The sequence below is a fragment of the Phyllostomus hastatus genome, unplaced genomic scaffold (assembly GCF_019186645.2).
Source record: "Phyllostomus hastatus isolate PE091 unplaced genomic scaffold, TTU_PhHast_1.1 phas_contig_244, whole genome shotgun sequence".
Lineage (NCBI taxonomy): Eukaryota > Metazoa > Chordata > Mammalia > Chiroptera > Phyllostomidae > Phyllostomus > Phyllostomus hastatus.
In genome coordinates this window covers 913,769-932,162 of record NW_025333796.1, presented here as the reverse complement: position 1 = coordinate 932,162, position 18,394 = coordinate 913,769, and positions in this window count along the sequence as shown.

Genomic DNA, 18,394 nt, shown 5'->3' with positions numbered 1-18,394 from the left:
GGCGGCTGCTGGGCGCCACGGGTGCCGTCGGAGAAAGGCGGTGAAAGGCTGAGGGATGGTTCGTCAGATTGCATGCAAAACCTCGGTCAGGGCCCCCCACCCCCACCCCGAGCGGTGCAGGAAGGGACTGGCCTCCCGCCACCCAAGGGCAGCGAAGGCTGCAGGTCAGGCCCAGGCTCGGGGACAGGGGGCGGAGCAGCAGAGCTCCCGGGAGGGTGACCTCTCAACCCTGGGCCTGGGGAGCCTCGGCGACCCAGGGTGGGGACGTCAGCGTGGGGACGCGTCTGAAACCCCAGACCCACGGGGACCCCCTGGGCCTGCAGAACCGGCCCCCTCCCCCCAGGGGAGGCCAGCGCTCCCCTTCTGCTGGGGGGCCACGGGGAGGGACCAGTTCCCACACAGCCTGCCCGGGAACGTGCTCGGCCCGCTCAGGGGTCAGCGGGTGTCCCCAGGGGCCAGGCAGCCCGGGGCCCGGCCGGGGCGGGGCCCGGCCCTCGCTGGCTCCAGGGAGGGTTTGTTAACGAGGAGCGTTGTCGGGGACGCGGCCAGCCTCCCGAACGGGACGGGTAACGCTTTGGAAAGGCGGCCTTTGCTCCTGCCAGGGAAGAGCACCGCACGGGTGAGACAAGACGAGAACCGCTAACTGGGGGACAGGGTGGACGAGGCCCGGAGACAGAATGCGCAGTTCCCACTTAAACTGCTGCCCCGCCTTCCCAGGAAACGTCTCCAACTCTGAGAAACTTCGCTTTCACTTTCCCCAAAACCCAAAGGTGATGGGAAACAGAATTCGAACAGAACACGGGGGAGAGGGGCCGACGGAGTTTCACGTAGAAAATATGCACCTGAGTTCACGGGCGAGGGTTACTACGGAAACAGAAAAGACGTGTGTATTCTCTAGAGGGGTCCCAGTACATTAAGAAAACTTGGGGAAATTTCTCTTTAGATGTGAGCACCTATAAAAATATACCTTTCCAGTGTTCTCCTCTTTCTGGTGTCTGCTTCTTTATGTCACGAGTTTTAAAGCAGAGTTCCTGCAGTTGTCTGAAATAGCCCTCCCCCCGCCACCCTCCCAGAACACACAGCAGCCTCTCCTACCACACCGCAGCGTTTTAGGTTGACTCCACCAGCTAGAAAAACACGGAATCCGTAAAACATTTCAGCGACGACCTATGTGTGCAGCCAACACGATGGTAAACGCCCTGAGCGTTCAGGACCCCGCACCCGCTGAGAAGCCAAAACGCTAAGTCTGGATGCGGCCTCCGCCTTCGAGCTGGGTTTAAAAGTGGGAGTCTTAAGGGCCAGGAACACAGACCGTCAGTTTTTGTAACCCTCCCTCACTTGCCCAGGGCAATCTTAGTACTGATCTCTCTGATACCACAAAGGGCCCTTTTTCTATTTATTTATTTATTTATTGTAAATAACACCTTCACTTGGTATACATCTTAAGGAGCATAATCAAAATTGGCCCTGATTGTCAAGAACTGAATTCACTGTGATGCCCAGTCCGCCTCTAGGATGGGGGTAACACCTTTGAAAATAAAAAATCAGATGGTAACCCTAACCCCCGAGCCAGCGTCTCACTGGCGATCCAGCGTGCTGGTGCGCTGCTCCCGATGAGCCCAGGTGGGGAAGCCTCCCCCATCTCCGCGCCCCGCCCTCCCCGCTTCCAGCGCTCTGAGCGCGCACCCACCTGCCGCCCAGACGGGCACTCTGGCTACTTTGTATCCGGAGGCTTTTCTAAGTTGCATAGGCGGAGCCAGGCAGGGACGTGCGCGCAGTGATCTGAAGGATGGGATTACTTTGGAAGGGCCGACTCCGTGGTGCCAGCATCCGGAGTCCTGCCCCCGTGGCAGAGCTCGAAGCAGAGCCTACCTCACAGAGCCCCGTGACGTCACACAGGGCGTCCCAGCCCCCACAGGCCCCTGCCTGGAAGCTCTGATCAGCAGGTGGAATCCCGGCTTTCCAGAGTTTAAAGGGTTCTTCCAGAAAGTCTTGGAATCCTCACCCCCACCCCCACCCCACCGCCGCTGAGGAAATGGAAAAAGCCTCATCTTGGGAAAATTGCAATCCTAGGATTCTCTAGGCTAGGCTGTTTTGAAATAAACTTAAGAAAAAGAACAAACCCCTGTTGGGTGGCTCCATCGGTTGGAGGATCATCTCAAAGGTTTCCCGTTTGATTCCTGGTCAGGGCACATGCCGAGGTTGCAGGTTCGATCCCCAGTCAGGGCACATGGGGAGGCAACCAATCAATGTTTCTGTCTCTCATCAATGTTTCTCTCTCTGTTTTTCCTGTGTTTCTCCCCCCCCCCCAAATCAATCAATACATCCTTTGGTGAGAATTAATAAAAAAAAAACACAAAAAGGTTTCACCACACTGCACTTGACTTAACGATGAGCCGAAGGGTTATTTGGCCGCCTTTTAATTTTTTCCTCTACATTACTCAGCCTTTAGATGTCAGCCGATGCATTTGGCCGAGTGCTTGTGAAATGTCTTCTTTCTTAACACGTCTGAGCAGATCCGGCCCCCCTCCCCCCGCCCAGGGGGAGGAGGCTGACTCAGGGCTTTGCCTGCCATCAGACCTCTGCTTCCAAGTGTGTGAGAGGCAGTGGGCAGGTCCCTGTTGACACACCTCTGCCCAGATGCGACAGGCAGGCACGGCCGGCCTCCAGGCGCAGCTCTGAGTCTGCTGTGAAGGGCTTGAAGGGCAGGTCCTTCCTGGTGCCTTTACAATAAGATGAATACTAAAATGAAACCTTTTATTCCTAATAGCCCTCAACTGGAGACGACCCAAGTGTCACTAATAGCAGAATGGATACATTGTGGCCGTTCCCATAATGGAACGCCAGACAGCAACACACGACTGAACCACAGCAACCACAGCCGCGTATGAAGAATCTCACAGACATAATATTGAGCAGTAGAAGACACAGGAATTCAGAGTTCTTTTTCTAAAAAAAAAAAAAGATTTTATTTATTTACTTTTAGAGGGGTGAAGGGAAGGAGAAAGAGAGGGAGAGAAACATCAATGTGTAACAGATATGTTGATTGGTTACCTCTCACACGCCTCCTACTGGGGACCTGGGCCGGCAACCCAGGCATGTGCCCTGACTGGGAATCGAACCGGCAACCTTTCTGTTCCCAGGCCGGCATGCAATCCACTGAGCCACACCAGCCAGGGCTGCAGTTCTATTTCTATAACGCTCAAGAAGACACAAAGATTACTCTAGAGCGACAGTAATCAGAGCAGGGGTTACCCTGGGGTGGGGGAAGGGGGGCTTATTACTGAGACACCCCAGAGTGAGCCTTTCAGAATGGTCAATATTTCCTTGCTCTGGGCGAAGTCTTCCCGAAAGTCGGAGACAAACTTTCCTGGGCTGTTCTCAGAAGGTTTGTGCATTTCCCTGTATGCATGTCATGTGCCCCCCCAAAAAATTAAGGAAAAAAGTGAGCAGGCACAATTTTTGGACAAAAGGACGTACAAGACAAGGATGCGCCCAGGAGTTGCTTAAGGGTTCCCCGGGACAGAGGGCCACCAGGCGAGGAATTAGGGGCAGATCCCAGATGGAAGGCGAATTGAGTGGCTACAGTGGGGTGTCGCGGTTAGACCACTGGACCAGGAGTCAGGGCCTGGTTGTCAGAATGGATTTCTAAGAGGACAGGATACTTTGTAACAAGCAAAAGGCTTGGAACAAAGTCGCACGGCAGGGCTGGCAGCTGCAGCAGCTGCAGCGAGGAGAGCAGGGGCAGGAAGACAGAACCCCCGACATGCAGGGAGGGCAGGGAGGGAGGGGAGAGAGCAAGACGCATCTGCAACAGGGGGCGTCAACTCCCTGGAAACTTCTGGAACTTTCCCTGTGGCTGAAGGGACGTTAGGAGGCAGACACAATGCATGTTCTCTCTCAAATTAGTAGGCACGTTTCATTGTAGTCGATTCTCACTGAAACAATTGCAAGGAGAGGAAGCCTGCAGCTTCGGTCTCTGCTGGGGAAGGCACAGAAGATAACAAAATTACCTTCTGTGAAGATCCGCCACACTTCCAGCTGGGAGCCAGGAAAACCTTCTTCTTTCTGGCCCTGCGTCTCCCCAGGGGGAAAAGCCATGCTTACAATAAGGCCCCAGCTAATATCCAAGGAGGACCATCTTGTTCAATAGACCGTATGCTGACGGCTTCTGTTCTAAACCCGTGTTTTGTCTATTTGATCCAAGGTTATAACGCTTAGCACAAGACAAAGGAGTGTGTAAGCAATGGTAAATGTGAATATTTGGGGGAAGTAGCCCTAGACTCTGTGCACTGGGATCTGGGCGCGGCTGCAGCCCAGACTCGGGGAAAGGGTCCATAGTCCCCAAGCCTGCCGTGGCTCACGTGTTTGACAGGGAAAAGGACAGTGTTAAGGACACTGGTTCAAATTCCGTGAACAGATCTGGCCAAAGGAGGCCAGTTCCCCTGGAAAACTAGCACCGAACTTGCTCTTAGTAGATGCTAATCGGCGGCCTCTTGAGTGAACAGTTAGTTTTGTCTTCAGTTGATAAACAAACAAATAAAAAACTTTGGTTCTGGGAACGTCCGGTACAGCTGTCGGACAGAGATGCTCTGAACGTAAGAATTACAGAAGCTCCAGGTTAGTTGTTCGAAGTGTTGCTGGTTCAATGAGAAGTAGTCTCTTGGGAGACTTCCAGAGGTCGGTGGCTTGGTCCGCGTGCCAAGGAGTGACCTTTTCAGGCAGCGCGTTCGCCGCGGCTACGACGCGGGAGTAACCCCCGCGCTCGTGGGCAGATGAGCGGGTGGACAGACCACGGGTGCCTTCTGCACACAGTGGGGATATTACGCAGCCTTTAAAAGGAAGGACATGCTGACCCACGCTCCACACGGATGAATCTTGAGGACATGACACTAAGGGAAATAAGCCCGTCACAAAAAGACAAATAGGGTATGATTTCCTGTACAGGAACTATTTAGAATAGTCAAAATCACGGAAATCACAGAAAGTAGAACGGAGGTTGTGGGGGGCGGGGGGGTGGGAGGGGAGAACGGGGAGCTATTGCTCAGTTGTACAACATGACAAGTTTTTTAAATAAAGATTTTATTTATTTACTTTTAGAGAGAGGGGAAGGGAGGAAGAGAGGGAGAGAAACAGCAATGTGTGGTCGCCTCTCGAGCGCCCCCTGCTGGGGACCTGGCCCACAACCCAGACCTGTGCCCTGACTGGGAATCGAACTAGGGACCCTGTGGTTCTCAGGCCAGTGCTCCATCCACAGAGCCACACCAGCCAGGGCAAGGTGACAAGAATTTTGGAGAGGAATGGCAGGCAGGGTTGGTCACACAACATTGTGAACGGATTTGACACCCCTGAACTGGACACCTAAAACGGTTAAGATGATAAATTTTACATTGTGCGTATCTTGCCATTAAAAATGGGGGGGAAGGTACCCAAGGGGGTGTGTGTCTTCCGACTCAGGCCCTGAAAACCTCCCCCCCGCTCTGCAATGTTCTTGATGTGCTTCTCAGAGAGCGGTTTCACTTCCACACCCCACACTTCTGGCTTCCTGTCTGGCTTCCTGTGCGGGCTAAGTTGTTGCTCGCGCTTCTTCTCGCTTCTGGCTCGCTCCGCCTGCGCTATTTTTGGATGTCCTCTTTCCAAGTGAAGCAATCCCGTACAACTCGGACATGCCGCCTACAGCGCTTTCTGTCTAAGCACAAACAAAAGCAAATAAACACCACAGCATTTTTCTCCTTTCGTGCGAGTCAGGCGCTGTCTTGTCTGGGAGGCCCTAACTCCTCCTCTTACGAGGAGACAAAAGGGGAAGTTTCATTAGAAAACGTGCTGAGCCACTTGCCCCGAGGGACTCAGTCCAACGTAAAGTAAACACAAAACAGACGGTCCCAGGGAGCTCAGAACTCGGAGCTCCTCGGGGGCGGGGCCTAGGGGCGGGGCCTGGGCGGGGCCTGGGGAGGGCGGGGCCTGGCGGGGCGGGGCCCTGAGCCGAGAGCGGCTGCGGAACACGGTTCCTCCTTACTCTCCTCGCGCTGTTTTTCCTCTGCTCGCGGTGGGGTGCAGACGCTGCCTTCTCTGGGTTCTGGGCTCTTTCTTCTCCACCCTCTGCCCACCGCACAATACTCACGCCCGTCTTCCAAGTCGAGGGCGAAGCAGGGCTCGGTCCCTGCATCTGTCCTAAGAGGATCACTGATTCCTAGTCATTGGAAGGAAACGAACACATGGTTTGAGCAGTAACTTTTTCCAGCACTATTTTTCTAAGAGTGGCATATTTTTTTCCTTAGGCACCTAGATGCCTCTCATTTCTGGGGGGTGTTTTTCTACTCCCCTCTAGCCCCGTTTTCCTTACTGTTTTTCCTAGTTTGCACGTTAATGATAAAAAAAAACACTCTTTTGTATGAAGGATGACTGACATATTTCATAATTGGCGTAACCTTTCTTCCTTCTTCCCTTAGCCCTCAGCAACCTGGCTGACACGACAGGCTTCTGCCGAGGGAGCCTCCCCACTGTCCCCTACGCCCTGGGGTCCCCTGCGCCCCGGGGCGGAGTCTCTAGCAACTCTGGCGGCACAGCTCCCGGGCAGTCAGGGTCAGACTGCCCTGCTGGCTGCCGCCCGCGCGGCCTACGGCAGATTCCTGGACCTCGGTGACCTTTACCGACCGGGCACGCGCACGCCAGCTTCGGGCACGCGCACGCCAGCCTCGTTGGGTGGTTGTCACTGGTAACAGAGGGAATTCGCGTGAAGGTGGGCACACGTGCTTCGCGTGAAGGTGGGCACACGGGCCGCTCGCAGGAGGGCAGATGGGAGGAAGGACGGAAAGGTCTCCAGGTGGCAGGGGCACGTCAAGGACCCCGGTCCTTTTGCGAGCCGTCTGGGACCCCAGAGACGCCGAAGGGCCCAGACGCCGAGACCCCGCCCTGAGGAAGTCCCCTCGCACGTCCACCCGCGGAGGAGTGAGTGTCTGGGGCCGGGGGGGGGGTGCCGGTCCTGGTGAGAGGGCTCAAAACCGCCTGCATGCCCCGGGATAAGAGGAAAGGCACGTGTCCCGTGGGTTTCGTCCGAGCGATAGGATACGGGAAGGGCAGACGAGGGAGTGGGAAGCCCCGGGACGAACCTCCACAGCACAACACGGAGGGAGGAGAGCCGGCGGGCAAGGAAGGCTCCCAGCATCGTCATGAAGGCTAAAGAAGGCCCTACAGTAGCGCGGGTTGTATCCATACCCGCGTAGGCAGCCGCTATAAAAATACCTACGGGGGGGGGGTAACAAATACAAACCCACGGAAATGGTTACCTTGGGGAGGGGGAGGGCGCAGAAGGGGAATTGACGCACTGAATTCATCAAAAGACCTAAAGTCAATACAGGGCCAAATGCGAAGACTTGATAAAGCTGGGGTGTGGCCGGGCAGTCCCTTTTATATTCTCCTCTATATGCTTTTTTTTTTTATACGTGTGTAACACTTCACAACAGAAACAGCGAAAGTTTCTCTTCAACGCGTCGGATTCACAGACATCGGTGACCTACACCTCTCACTGGATCCGCTCGAGATCACCGGTGCGCGCTGTTCCCCAGGCGGCCCACAAGAGGGAGACCTAGAGCAGGTCAGCACGGACGCACCAGTGTGCGCGGGCATGAACTTGGCTGACTGCGGGCGGGACCAGGGGTGGTCCGAGGCCCCTGTCCGCTCACCGCCAAAGGCGGGCGCGCTTCTGAGTGTCCAGCACGACGACTCGTGGTGCAGAAGACACATCACAGGACGCGGTGATAAACTGAGCGGGGTTTAAAAGATGCCACTTAATAAGATGTTGGCGAAGTCAAGAGGACGCGGCCGCAAGACGCAGGGGGACCGACGGAGTGCAGGCGGACCCGGGGACACACGCACCGGGGAGCGTCCTCCTGCGGCGGGGAGCCCGCGGCTGCTCCCCGAGAGCAGCACAGAACCCCAGAAACTCCTGCTGAGACGTTCTGAGCCGGCCCCTGCCCTCAGCGCCGCCAGGACCAATCCAACCCCGACCGCTGTGTTCCCGCCGCCGGCACTTGAGTCCGCCATCCGAGCGCCCCCTCCACGGCTTAAACTGTGCGCACTGACTGGCGAGCTTTTCCACGGATACTCCTGCGACTTCCAGTCATTTTCAAATCAGGCGCCGAAGGTTTTATTAAAGATTGTGGAGGACCCATCGATCGAGAAAAGTTTCTTCATGGGGGGCGGCTTCCTGAGCCGGAGAGAAACCGCCACTACTTCTTGGTCATCGCTGTTGAGCGCCCGGCAGTCACCTGCGGGAAGACGGGGGCTCCTCCCCCGAGTCCACCTCACTAGCGACCCCATCTCCAGGAGCAAACGCTGTGCCTGCTGCATCGTTGGCACTCAAAAATAAACGTCCGTCAAAGGGACACTGTATCGAGGTGTCCATCGACAGGCGAGTGGGCAAGCAGAATGCGGCCCCTACGAACGTCGAATATTACTCAGCCTTTGAAAGGGAGGAAATTCCATCAGAGGCCACGACACGGACGGACCTGGAGGAGGCGCTGCAGGAAGGACGCCCACAGAGGAAGGCAAGTCCTGCGAGATTCCACTCACGCGAGGTACCTGGAGCTGTCAGCTTCGTGGAGGCCGAACACAGCAGGGCGGTCCCCAGGGGCTGGGGGAGGGAGGAGGGGTGTTCAGTGGGGACAGCGTTTCACTCTGGGGAGACGGCAAAGTTCTGGAGAGGGCGGTGGTGATGGCCGTGCCACGCCAGCGTACTTAGTGCTACTCAACTGTCCGCTTAAAAGGGTACATTTCATGTCCTGTAGGTTTTGCAGAGCACGGGGTGTGTGTGGGACGTCTCGTAGGGACAAAGACCTGCTCCGGCCTCGTCGAGTGTCCCTGCGCTGCCCCGGGCAGTGCGCGCGGGGGCGACCACTAACTGAGCGGCTCCGCGGACAGCGGCAGCTGGCGTCTGACGGGACTTCATAATTCACACGTGGTTTTCACACGCACTGCTCCCGTGCGAGTCTTCCAGCCACACTGCGTGGCACCACCGTTTCACAGGCTGGGAACCGAGACGCGGAGGACGCAGAGGGGACCGGCAGCTGCGGTTTACGGAAGCCTTCTGGCGCCCGGCAGGGCGGGAGCCTCGGCCCGATTCCTCCGCACAGGAGGCGGTCCGGATGCCTCTTGTCTGCGGGGCGTGGAGGAGGATGCGGAGGTCCGGATGGTGAATTTATTTGCCTCGCTTGCCCGGTGGGATGAGGGCCCGCACCCCTGTATTCTGGCTTCAGATTCCTGCTTTTACCACTGACAAACTGGCCCCCATATACTTGGTCAGGGGGCACACGAGATACAAAATTTAAAAAAATGGGGTAAGACGTGCTCTCTGGCTGGTGGGCATGGCCTTCAGACGCGGCGCTGTCGGAGGCTTCCTGGCTCCGTTTGGGATCGGGGCACTGGGTGATGGGGACCCCGGCTGTCTCCAAACACCGGGCAGCCCTCCCTTTCTGGGACCTCGCTGCCCCCCACCCCCCAACATGCTGCCGAGGGAGATGCACTTTTCAGTCCTGGAGGGAAGCCTTCCCGGCTGTCTTGAGGTTTCCAGAAAACACAAAAAAGCCAAAGGGCTTCGGCTCTTCCTCTTCTTGTCCTTTTCCTTCCCTGCAGAAAAAAGTAAAAAGGCAGCCTGCCCACGTGAATGGAGAAAGGAAGAGGGGGAAGGAGAGGAGAGGTTGGTGGGTCGTGCCCCCTGAGAGATATGTCCGAGTCCTAAGCCCCAGCCTCTCAGAAGGTGGTCGTATTGGGAAATAGGGTCCTTAAAGACGTACTTAGTTTGGGTGAGGTTCGGAGTAGGGTGGCCCCGATCCGGTACCACCACCGGCGTCCTTACGAGAGAACAACGGTGGGAAGACAAAGGTGGCAGGGAGAAAGTCGTGTGAAGGCGGAGGAATGGGGGCGGGGGGGGGCGGGGGCAGGGAGTCGTCCCGGAGCCGAGGAGCGACCGAGGCTGGCACAGCACCCGAGTCTGGGAGGGCTGGAGGAGGGGGTGACGCCCTCAGAGGTTCCAGAGGCGGCAGAGCCCTGCCCACGGCCGACTGGGGACTTCTGGGCTTCGCCACTAGGAGACAGTAACTTCCTGTTGTTCTAAGTCGCTCAGTTCGTGATACAGTGTTACAGCAGCCCCAGGAACCAGGGGGAACTGGAGGAAAGTGATACATCGCCCCCAATCGTGAATGCACATCTAAAATGGACTGGAGTTACTAGTGACTGATTACAGGGGAAAATGATTCGGACTTTGACGAGCGGGGGAAGGCGGGTAAAAGAACAGTCGAGGGTCCGGGAGGGACTGCAGGCGGCTTTGGGGGCAGGACAGGGGCGCACTTCAGGGGGCGGAGGGAACGCGGCTGGACAGGCCCGGGTCCCGAGCGCCGGAGCTCTGTGCACAGGTTGGTGCTGGTGACCGGGACCCCAGCTAAGTTTTAAAGCTGGGAATAGCAAAAACAGTTTTTAGTATTTATTTTTATTTTTTAAAAAGATTTTATTCATTTTTAGAGGGAGGGGAAGGGAGGAAGGAAGAGAGGGAAACATCAATGTGTGGTTGCCTCTCCCACGCCCCCTACTGGGGAGTTGGCCGGCAACCCAGGCTTGTGTCCTGACTGGGAATCGAACCCTTTGGTTCACAGGCTGGCGCTCAGTCCACGGAGCCACACCAGCCCGGGCCAGAGCAGTTTTTAAGAACAAAATGTAGTGGACAAAAAAATGAGGGCTCTCAAGTGAGACCCCGGTCCAAATGCTGGCTCCCCCATTCGCTCTGGCTGGGTGACTCCGGCTGGGTGACTCCCATGGTGAAGCTTCTCGGAATTAGGTTTTCTCAGGTTGTTAATAAAAAACCAGTGAGAGCAGGGGAATTCCTGGGAGGCGCGCCTTGGCGGTGGCAGCGCAGTCTGTGGCGCTTCCCAACACCCCCCCACCCCAGTGAAAACACATGGCAACTAGGTGGCGAAAAGCAAGGCCCGCCGACCAGGTTGCCAGGTGTGACGGCATCGCCACAAACGCCGAAACACAAGCCGGTGGGACAAACCCCTAAAACCGTCAGACGTGCGCGGTCTCGGCGTCTGGGCGGGAGAACGTGGGGAAGTGATGGGTGCCCGACAGGGAGGGCCCCGTGGACCGGTCTGTGGGCAGTGGGTAAAACCGGGGGACAGGAGGGTCCCGCACGCAAGCCTCAGAGGGCCGGGTCACCCCCACTGGATGAACTCCCTTCCTGGGCACCCCCGCCCCCAAGGAAACGTGGCTCGGAGTAAAATCAGAAGTGAGGAGGAAAGGAGCTGCAGAAGCGGAGAAAAACAGCACGCCCAGAGATCTGATCCAAGGTAGCGTCACGAAGCAAGCTGCTACTCGAAAACAACAGAAGGATCGCTTATGTTAAAAAAAAAAAGAAGAAGAAAAAAAGGCTGCTAGAACCAAGCCATCTCACAAAAGTTCGGGAAAGCTAACTTCGTATAGAAATTAACAGCAGAAAAATAGCAAGGTCACATTGTCTGCAGAGCTACCGCTTAGCCAAAGACAAGGGTGAGGATACCACGTGACGACCAAGGGAAGCCCACAGGCTGTGCGCGCCGGCAGCAGGAACCGGCGGGGGCTCGGGGAAGGGCTCAGCTCCAGGACCCTCGCAGCACCCTCACCTGCGACGCGGCCGATACCCTACCCCGGTGTCGGGATTCTTGGAAGGGTTGAGTCCCGCCCCCCTTTTCATCCATTTAAAGATGAAACATGGGTTCCTCGCCGAGCACACTGGCTGAACAGGGACCGTCGAATGTCCAGTCTTCCGCCTTTGCCCGAACACCCCAGACAGAAAAGAGTGACACCAGGGAGACTCTTTCTTCGCCCCGGAGTCCCCACGGCACTGTCGGGTGAGGAGACAGGGCAGGGCCACAGAGCAGAGAGCCAGGCTCTGCTGGCTCCTGGTGACAGCAGCCGGAAGGCGACCAGAAGCACAGGCGACCAGAAGCACGGGGGTGGGCAGCCAGAGTAGCAAAACAGAGCTCTGTGGGGTTTTATTTGGTTTTATGTTTACCATAATTATACACACATAAACCTTCAAGAATCGAACCTGTGAAAAAGTCAAATCATTGAAAGTACTTAACAACTGGACAAAGACTTATTTTTTAAAAAGCTATCCGCTCCCAAATTCCTCTAGAGGGAACCAATTAAAATTGTTTTTTTTACGGATGCTTAGGTATTTGCCCCCACATCGCCTACCAGTGGGCTCCTCAAGGTCAAGGGCCCCTCCGCTTCGCAGCGGATCCTGTTCCCGAGGGCTGACGATGTTCGGGGACTGCTGACAGAGAGAAGGACCTGGTGCTGTCATTCGAAAGCGCTAAATGTGGAGAGCAGCGATCTCACGCCAGCAAGGGACTTGGCCGTGACCTGGCGGGGGGGGTGGTGCCAGCCCACGGCCTGTGGGCTGCCTGAGGCCCAGGAGGGCCTCGAGTGGGGCCCAACACAAAGTCGTAAGTTTACTTAAGACCTTTTTTTTTGCTCATCAGTTTTCGTTAGCGTGTATTTATCGTGTGGCCCCGAGACGCCAAAAGGTGGGACACTCCCAGCAGCTCCTCACTCAAAGCCTCGGTAGCAGGCGTCCCTGGAGCGGGTCTGAAACTTAGAGGCGAGTCTGGGGAGCGCGGGGGTCAAGTTGTTGCCGACCATGTTGCCTTTTTGCAGGCTCATGGGACGGCCTGCTGTAGTGTTTGGCCTGAGAACACCTGGGCGAGCCCCTTGTTGGAATCTGGGGAGACAGGTGAGCCCAGGGGGGCACAGCCCTGCTCCCCGCCCGCCCCCGCCCCCACCCCCACCGTCCCCTGTCCCCCTACCCTGGGTGTTCTGGGTCCCCAGACACAGGATCTTCCCTCGGCCGCGCAGGCTTATCCGATTGCAGACCCTCCAGGAGGCGGTGACGCCGCCCACGCAGAGCTGGCGAGGCCTGTCCAGGGGTCCTCGGTGCGGATGAGTTTTAGTGGTCGTGGAGAGCGAGAGCTCCCACCGGGATGCCTGTTGCATTTCCTGGGGGACGGCCGGGTCCTGTTCTTTCCATCCGCCCGAGCCCCTAGCCCCCGCTGGAGGGAAGCGGGGAAGCAGCGCCGCCCTGTGGACGCAGGACGCCGGTAGCCGCCAGTGTGAGCCTCGGGACCACGTCGTTGTACGTTTCCAGCCGTCGACCACGTGAAGGTCGCAGCCATCGCCATCACGTGGTCATTTGGGGTCCCCTGTCCTGCATGTTTCCTCTGGTCCCGCCCTGCTAGGCCTTCTGAAATCATTACACTGTGGACGAGGTAGAATCGGCTAAAGAAAGCCTCCTCTCATTGCACGTCACCCCCGCCCCCCCAACACCATTCGTGACTTTTCTCCTAGTTTTCTTCTTCCGGAGGGACTTAAGAAGTACACATTGCAGGGTAGTTTTTTTTATTGTCTTTCTCTGTTACTATTTATCCCCCTCCACCCTCTTCCACCTCCACCCACCCTGCTGGCCACGCCCACTCCCCCCCACCCCTGTCACCACACTGTCCCCCTCGTCTACACCTTCTTTCTCCTTTTATCCTCTTGCTGCACCCTCCACCCCTCCCCCGCACCCCCCAAGAGCTGTCAGCTGCTCTCAGTCTACGGGTCTGTCTCTGTTCCACTCGTTCGTTCAGTGTGCTCACTGGAGTCCCCGTATGAGGGGCATCACACGGTACTGACGTTCCCATTTTTAAAGGCCCTGTGTTGGGGGCGGGTGGGGATGGGGTGGGTGATAGAGGATTTGATCCTGCTCACTTAACACAGTACTTTGGGAAGGAACGGTGGTTCTACTGCGTGGAAGGTCCCTCCCCCAACACGCATCCTCCACGCAGTCCGGTTTTCGACCAGGCCCCCACCGGGGTTCTGTCGTCTTCTCGATGGACGAGCCGCACATTGAGTCTGTAAGTCACACGCGTCTTCGCTTGAACTTTCCAGCTGGCTGTCGTTATGACATGAGAAAAGCATTCAGTTCTCTTAGTATTTAGTTCCCAGCCACTTTATGGAATGACTTGACTAGTTTAAGTGTTTTCAGTCCGTTTTAATTTGTTTTTTTTAGGTAAGCGATTACGGGCATCAAGCCAGTTCGCGTCTCCTCTTCAGTATTTGTAATTCCTGGTCCAGCCAGAACGTAATGAGAACGCCCCTCTTGTTTCAGTGACTCGGCTGGGTATTTTTTATTATGTTCAGGAAATGACATTCGGTCACTGCTTTGCGGTGGGTGTTTTGAGTTCCGGGGTATTTTTGACTGGGAGTCGGTCCAGACGAAGACCCTGCAGCCAGCCCCCTTGAGGGAGGGGGGCGGGTGAGGTGCCGGGCCGGGGAGACAGACCTGATTCCCGTGCGCTCGGGGGGGCGAGACCTTAGCTTCCGGGAAATCTCAGGAGTTTGTGGGGCAGTGTCTTTGAACTCAGATGGTTCCAGGGAATCCAGGACTGTTCCAGGTGGGGTTAAGGGTGCGCTCCGTGGGCACCATTTCCGTGGCCACCATTTGCTCCGGGACCTGTCCTCGCCGCCCTGAGCTGCCCTAAGCGTAGGGACAGCGTTTTCCAGGCCCCCTCGAGCGCGGGCCTGACCAACAGAAGCAGGAGAGCAGGACCAGGGGGCCAAAGAAGGGGGAGGTTGGTGCGTTTCGCCCCTCCTTCCTCTGCCTTTCTCTGGGGCGTTCCTGGGGGAAGCCACGCACCTGCTTGGCTCCACTCCCACCGAACGGTCCTCCTGTGTTGGCCACCGGCAGTCAGGGGACGCCGGTTCGGCTGCTTTCGGTCACTGGTCCCAGGAGGACCAGGGCACTGACTCAGAGGGGCAGCCCTTCCCAGTGGGGAGGCATGTTCCCCAAGGAGGAAGATAAAGCAGTGCATGTGTGGGTTACAGGTTTGATGCTGAGTTTTGGCCACGCATGAGCAAGACATGAGGGACATGTCCAGTGCCCACAGGGAACAGACAAACCAGGAGTTCAGGAGAAAGACGATTGTTCTTGGTTTCGTTTTTTATTGATTGATTTTAGAGAGAGAGAGAGAGAGGAGGGGAGACACACACACACACACACACACACACACACACTGATTTGTTGTTCGACTCATTTACGCATTCATTGGTTGATTCTTATATGTACCCTGACTGGGATTGAACCTGGAACCCTGACATATGGGGATGATCCTCTTAACCAGCTGAGCTACCCAGCCAGGGCCTGTTCCTGGTTTTTAAAACCAAACAGGAATTTCTCTTTGGGGATCTTAACATATGTTTTTTTTTTAATGTTTCAAATGATCAAGTCTCCACCTTGGCTGGCCACACCCAGCCCCCGGGCCTGACACACTGGAGTCCTCTCTGCTGGGGTTCCGACACAGCTGTGGCTGGACCGGTTCGAGACGGCGCCAGTTTGCTCTGCTGGGGTCTCATGTCCTCCTTCTCGGACCCCTCCCCAAAGAACCCTCTGTCCCCTTCTCCCTCCGGGGTCCCCAGGCCAAAGCCCACCCCCACACCTTCTAAAGTCCCACGAGATTCCCCTTCTGCCTTAATAAAGACCCCTCCTTCCACCTGGCTTTGAAGCGGTATGTCACCTGCTTGCAGGCCACTAACCGCTCCCCTGTCAGGCGGTAATCTAACAGCCGCTCTAGAGAGACTTACAAAACCAACGACCCTAGATCCACATTTGCATCTCAGACGCCACAATCTCTCTTGGGCGAAAGATGGGTGCGTATATTCTTACACATAACATGGACAGGGGATGGGTGTTGGCACCCTCCCCCCCCACCCCGCCCCTCCCACACACTGGGAGGGGCCGGACTCAGGCTGCTCCCGCCCACACGGCTGGGAGCTGGCGGAGTGCCAGCTCCGTGGGAAACAGCCGCGCCGCGGTCCTGCCTGGCAGCCCTGGGGGACGGGCTGTTCTCCAAGGCCGGCCTCCACAGCCACGCACCTTCTGCCGGGCGACAGGCGGGCGCGGCGCCCGCGACCCTCCTGGCGGGGAAGACGGAGCCAAGGGGGCCGCTGTTTTGTGTCTGGCTGCCAGAACACTTCCCCGGAGAAGGCTCGGAAGGGGCGTGGGTCCGAGCGGCAGGAGCGGGGGTGGGGGTGTCAGACTTCGCACGTGCACGCGGCCTCCCCCAGCAGCCTGGGCGGAGCTCGGGAGGGGGCCCCGGCGGCTCCCGGGTCTGGTCGGTCCGAAGCAAAGTCTCCAGGGGCCACTCTGGGAGGCCTTGTGGCCCCGGGCGCCGCAGACGGAGGACAGCGCTTCTAGGAAATTCTCTCTCCCCTGGGGAGGCTGTCCCCTCTGCGGGCGGGCAGGCGGGCGGACTCCAGAGGGCCCCAGGGCGCAGGGCCTGCCCGCTGGAGACTTTCTGCGGTTTCCTCCAAGAACTCTGGAAAGCGAATAGGACCGGCCTGGCCACCGCCGTGTGCGCTGCTCCGGGGGCTGAGGGGAAGGGGAGACAGGGGCTGACTGAGCAGCCCCCAGGCACAGCCGTGTCCTCCGCCCTCGTCCTCACCGCCCCCCGCCTCAGAAACACCCCCACCCGGGGGTGGTGGGGCCCACGGGCCTCCCCCCACACTTGCCTGAATAGGACAGAAGAACCCGGGGCGGCAACAAATAAATTAATGAAACAAACTATATAAAACGTAAACAATCCTACATGAAGAAAAGGCCAGATACGTTTTTATTTTATATTATTTTATTTGTTTACTTTTACAGAGAGGGGAAGGGAAGGAGAAAGAGAGGGAGAGAAACGTCAATGTGTGGTTGCTGCTCACACGCCCCCTAGTGGGGACCTGGGCCACAATCCAGGCTTGTGCCCTGACTGGGAATCGAACTAGCGACCCTTTGGCTCACAGACCAGCACTCAATCCACTGAGCCACACCAGCCAGGGCCAAGATACATTTTTTTAAAAGGTCAAAAGACAAACAGAAGGGAGACACATACTTGCAACCCTCAGCGCTGACAAGGGGCTGGTTTTCTATACAAAGAGCTCCCATCAGCAGATTAGAGAGAGACCCACCACCCCACCGCATAAATTTTCTGATTCACAGAAAGGCAACTGTACAGGGAATACAAACGCACAAAAGGGTGTTCATTCTCGGTCGGAAAGAGAAAAAGTGCACAGTGAGAGTGCAGTGAGACCCTGTTTTCACCCGACTGACCTGATCGGCAGACGTTAGGAAGTTACAAAGTGAAAATATGCTGCTGGGGCGGGCAGGGAGAGGCAGGCCTGGGCGCACCCTGCTGGTGGGGGCACAGAGCCGCGACCTCTGAGAGGGGCGAGGCCCCTATATCCTGACAGGCACCAGCAACACTCGCTTTGCCCCCGCACCTGCACACGCACGCGGACTCCTTCCGAACACCACAGAACACGGGGTGACGTATGTGCTGCGTCCGTGCACTCCGGCGTGGGACGCCGCCCAGCCTTTCCTCGAAGCCGTGGGGAACCCGGCTGGAAGAGACGCCATGTGACAGCGCACAAACCCCAGTCACAGTAAGCAACGTCTCGTGTCTGCAGGGGAAGCCCGCGCAGCCATCCCCCCGAGCAGAGCAGCTCGTCCCCACGGCACCGGTGGGAACAGCCCACAAGGCCTCTGGGCCGCACTCGGAGCCCGACGACGGCAGGAGCCGGCGGAGCGCGTCCGCCCGCAGGAGGCGGCCAGGCCTTCGCGCTCTCCTCCGACCCCCACCCGCCGGAGGCACGGCCCCCTCACCACGAGGGAGCCCCGCCCCCACGCTCCCTGCCGGCGGCTGCTCAGACCGCCCCTCCCGGCACAGAGGGACTGCCCCACCCACGTGGCATCGAAGGCCGCCGCCCTGTTGGCACTTCTCACTGCTCCTGCCCACGTGAGCCAGACGCTGCCCGGCGCCCCCGTGAGCAGAGGCGCACGACCCACCGCGCGGAGCCTGCCGCCACTCGGAGAACAGACCCCTTACTGGGAGTGGTTACAATGACACGACTCCCAGCCCCGGCTGGCGTGGCTCCGTGGATTGAGTGCAGGCTGCGAACCAAAGCGTCGCAGGTTCAATTCCCAGTCAGGGCACATGCCTGGGTTGCAGGCCACGACCCCCAGCAACCGCACATTGATGTTTCTCTCTCTCTCTCTCTCCCACCCTCCCTTCCCTCTCTAAAAATAAATAAATAAAATCTTTTTAAAAAAAATGACACGACTCCCCAGCTCTGTCAGTTCTGGGTGAACCAATGACGTCAGTTTCTCAAACCTGCAAAGATATAAGACTCGGAACCAACAATCCTACTGAAATGCAGGCTCTCCTGGAAGTTCCGCCTGGAACAGCGTTGCTCCTGGCACCCCAACCACAAGATTCAGGGCCCCGTGTGAAACTCAGCCGGCGCTCCGGACCGGCAGGGAGCCCACCCAGCCCTGCACGACACACGG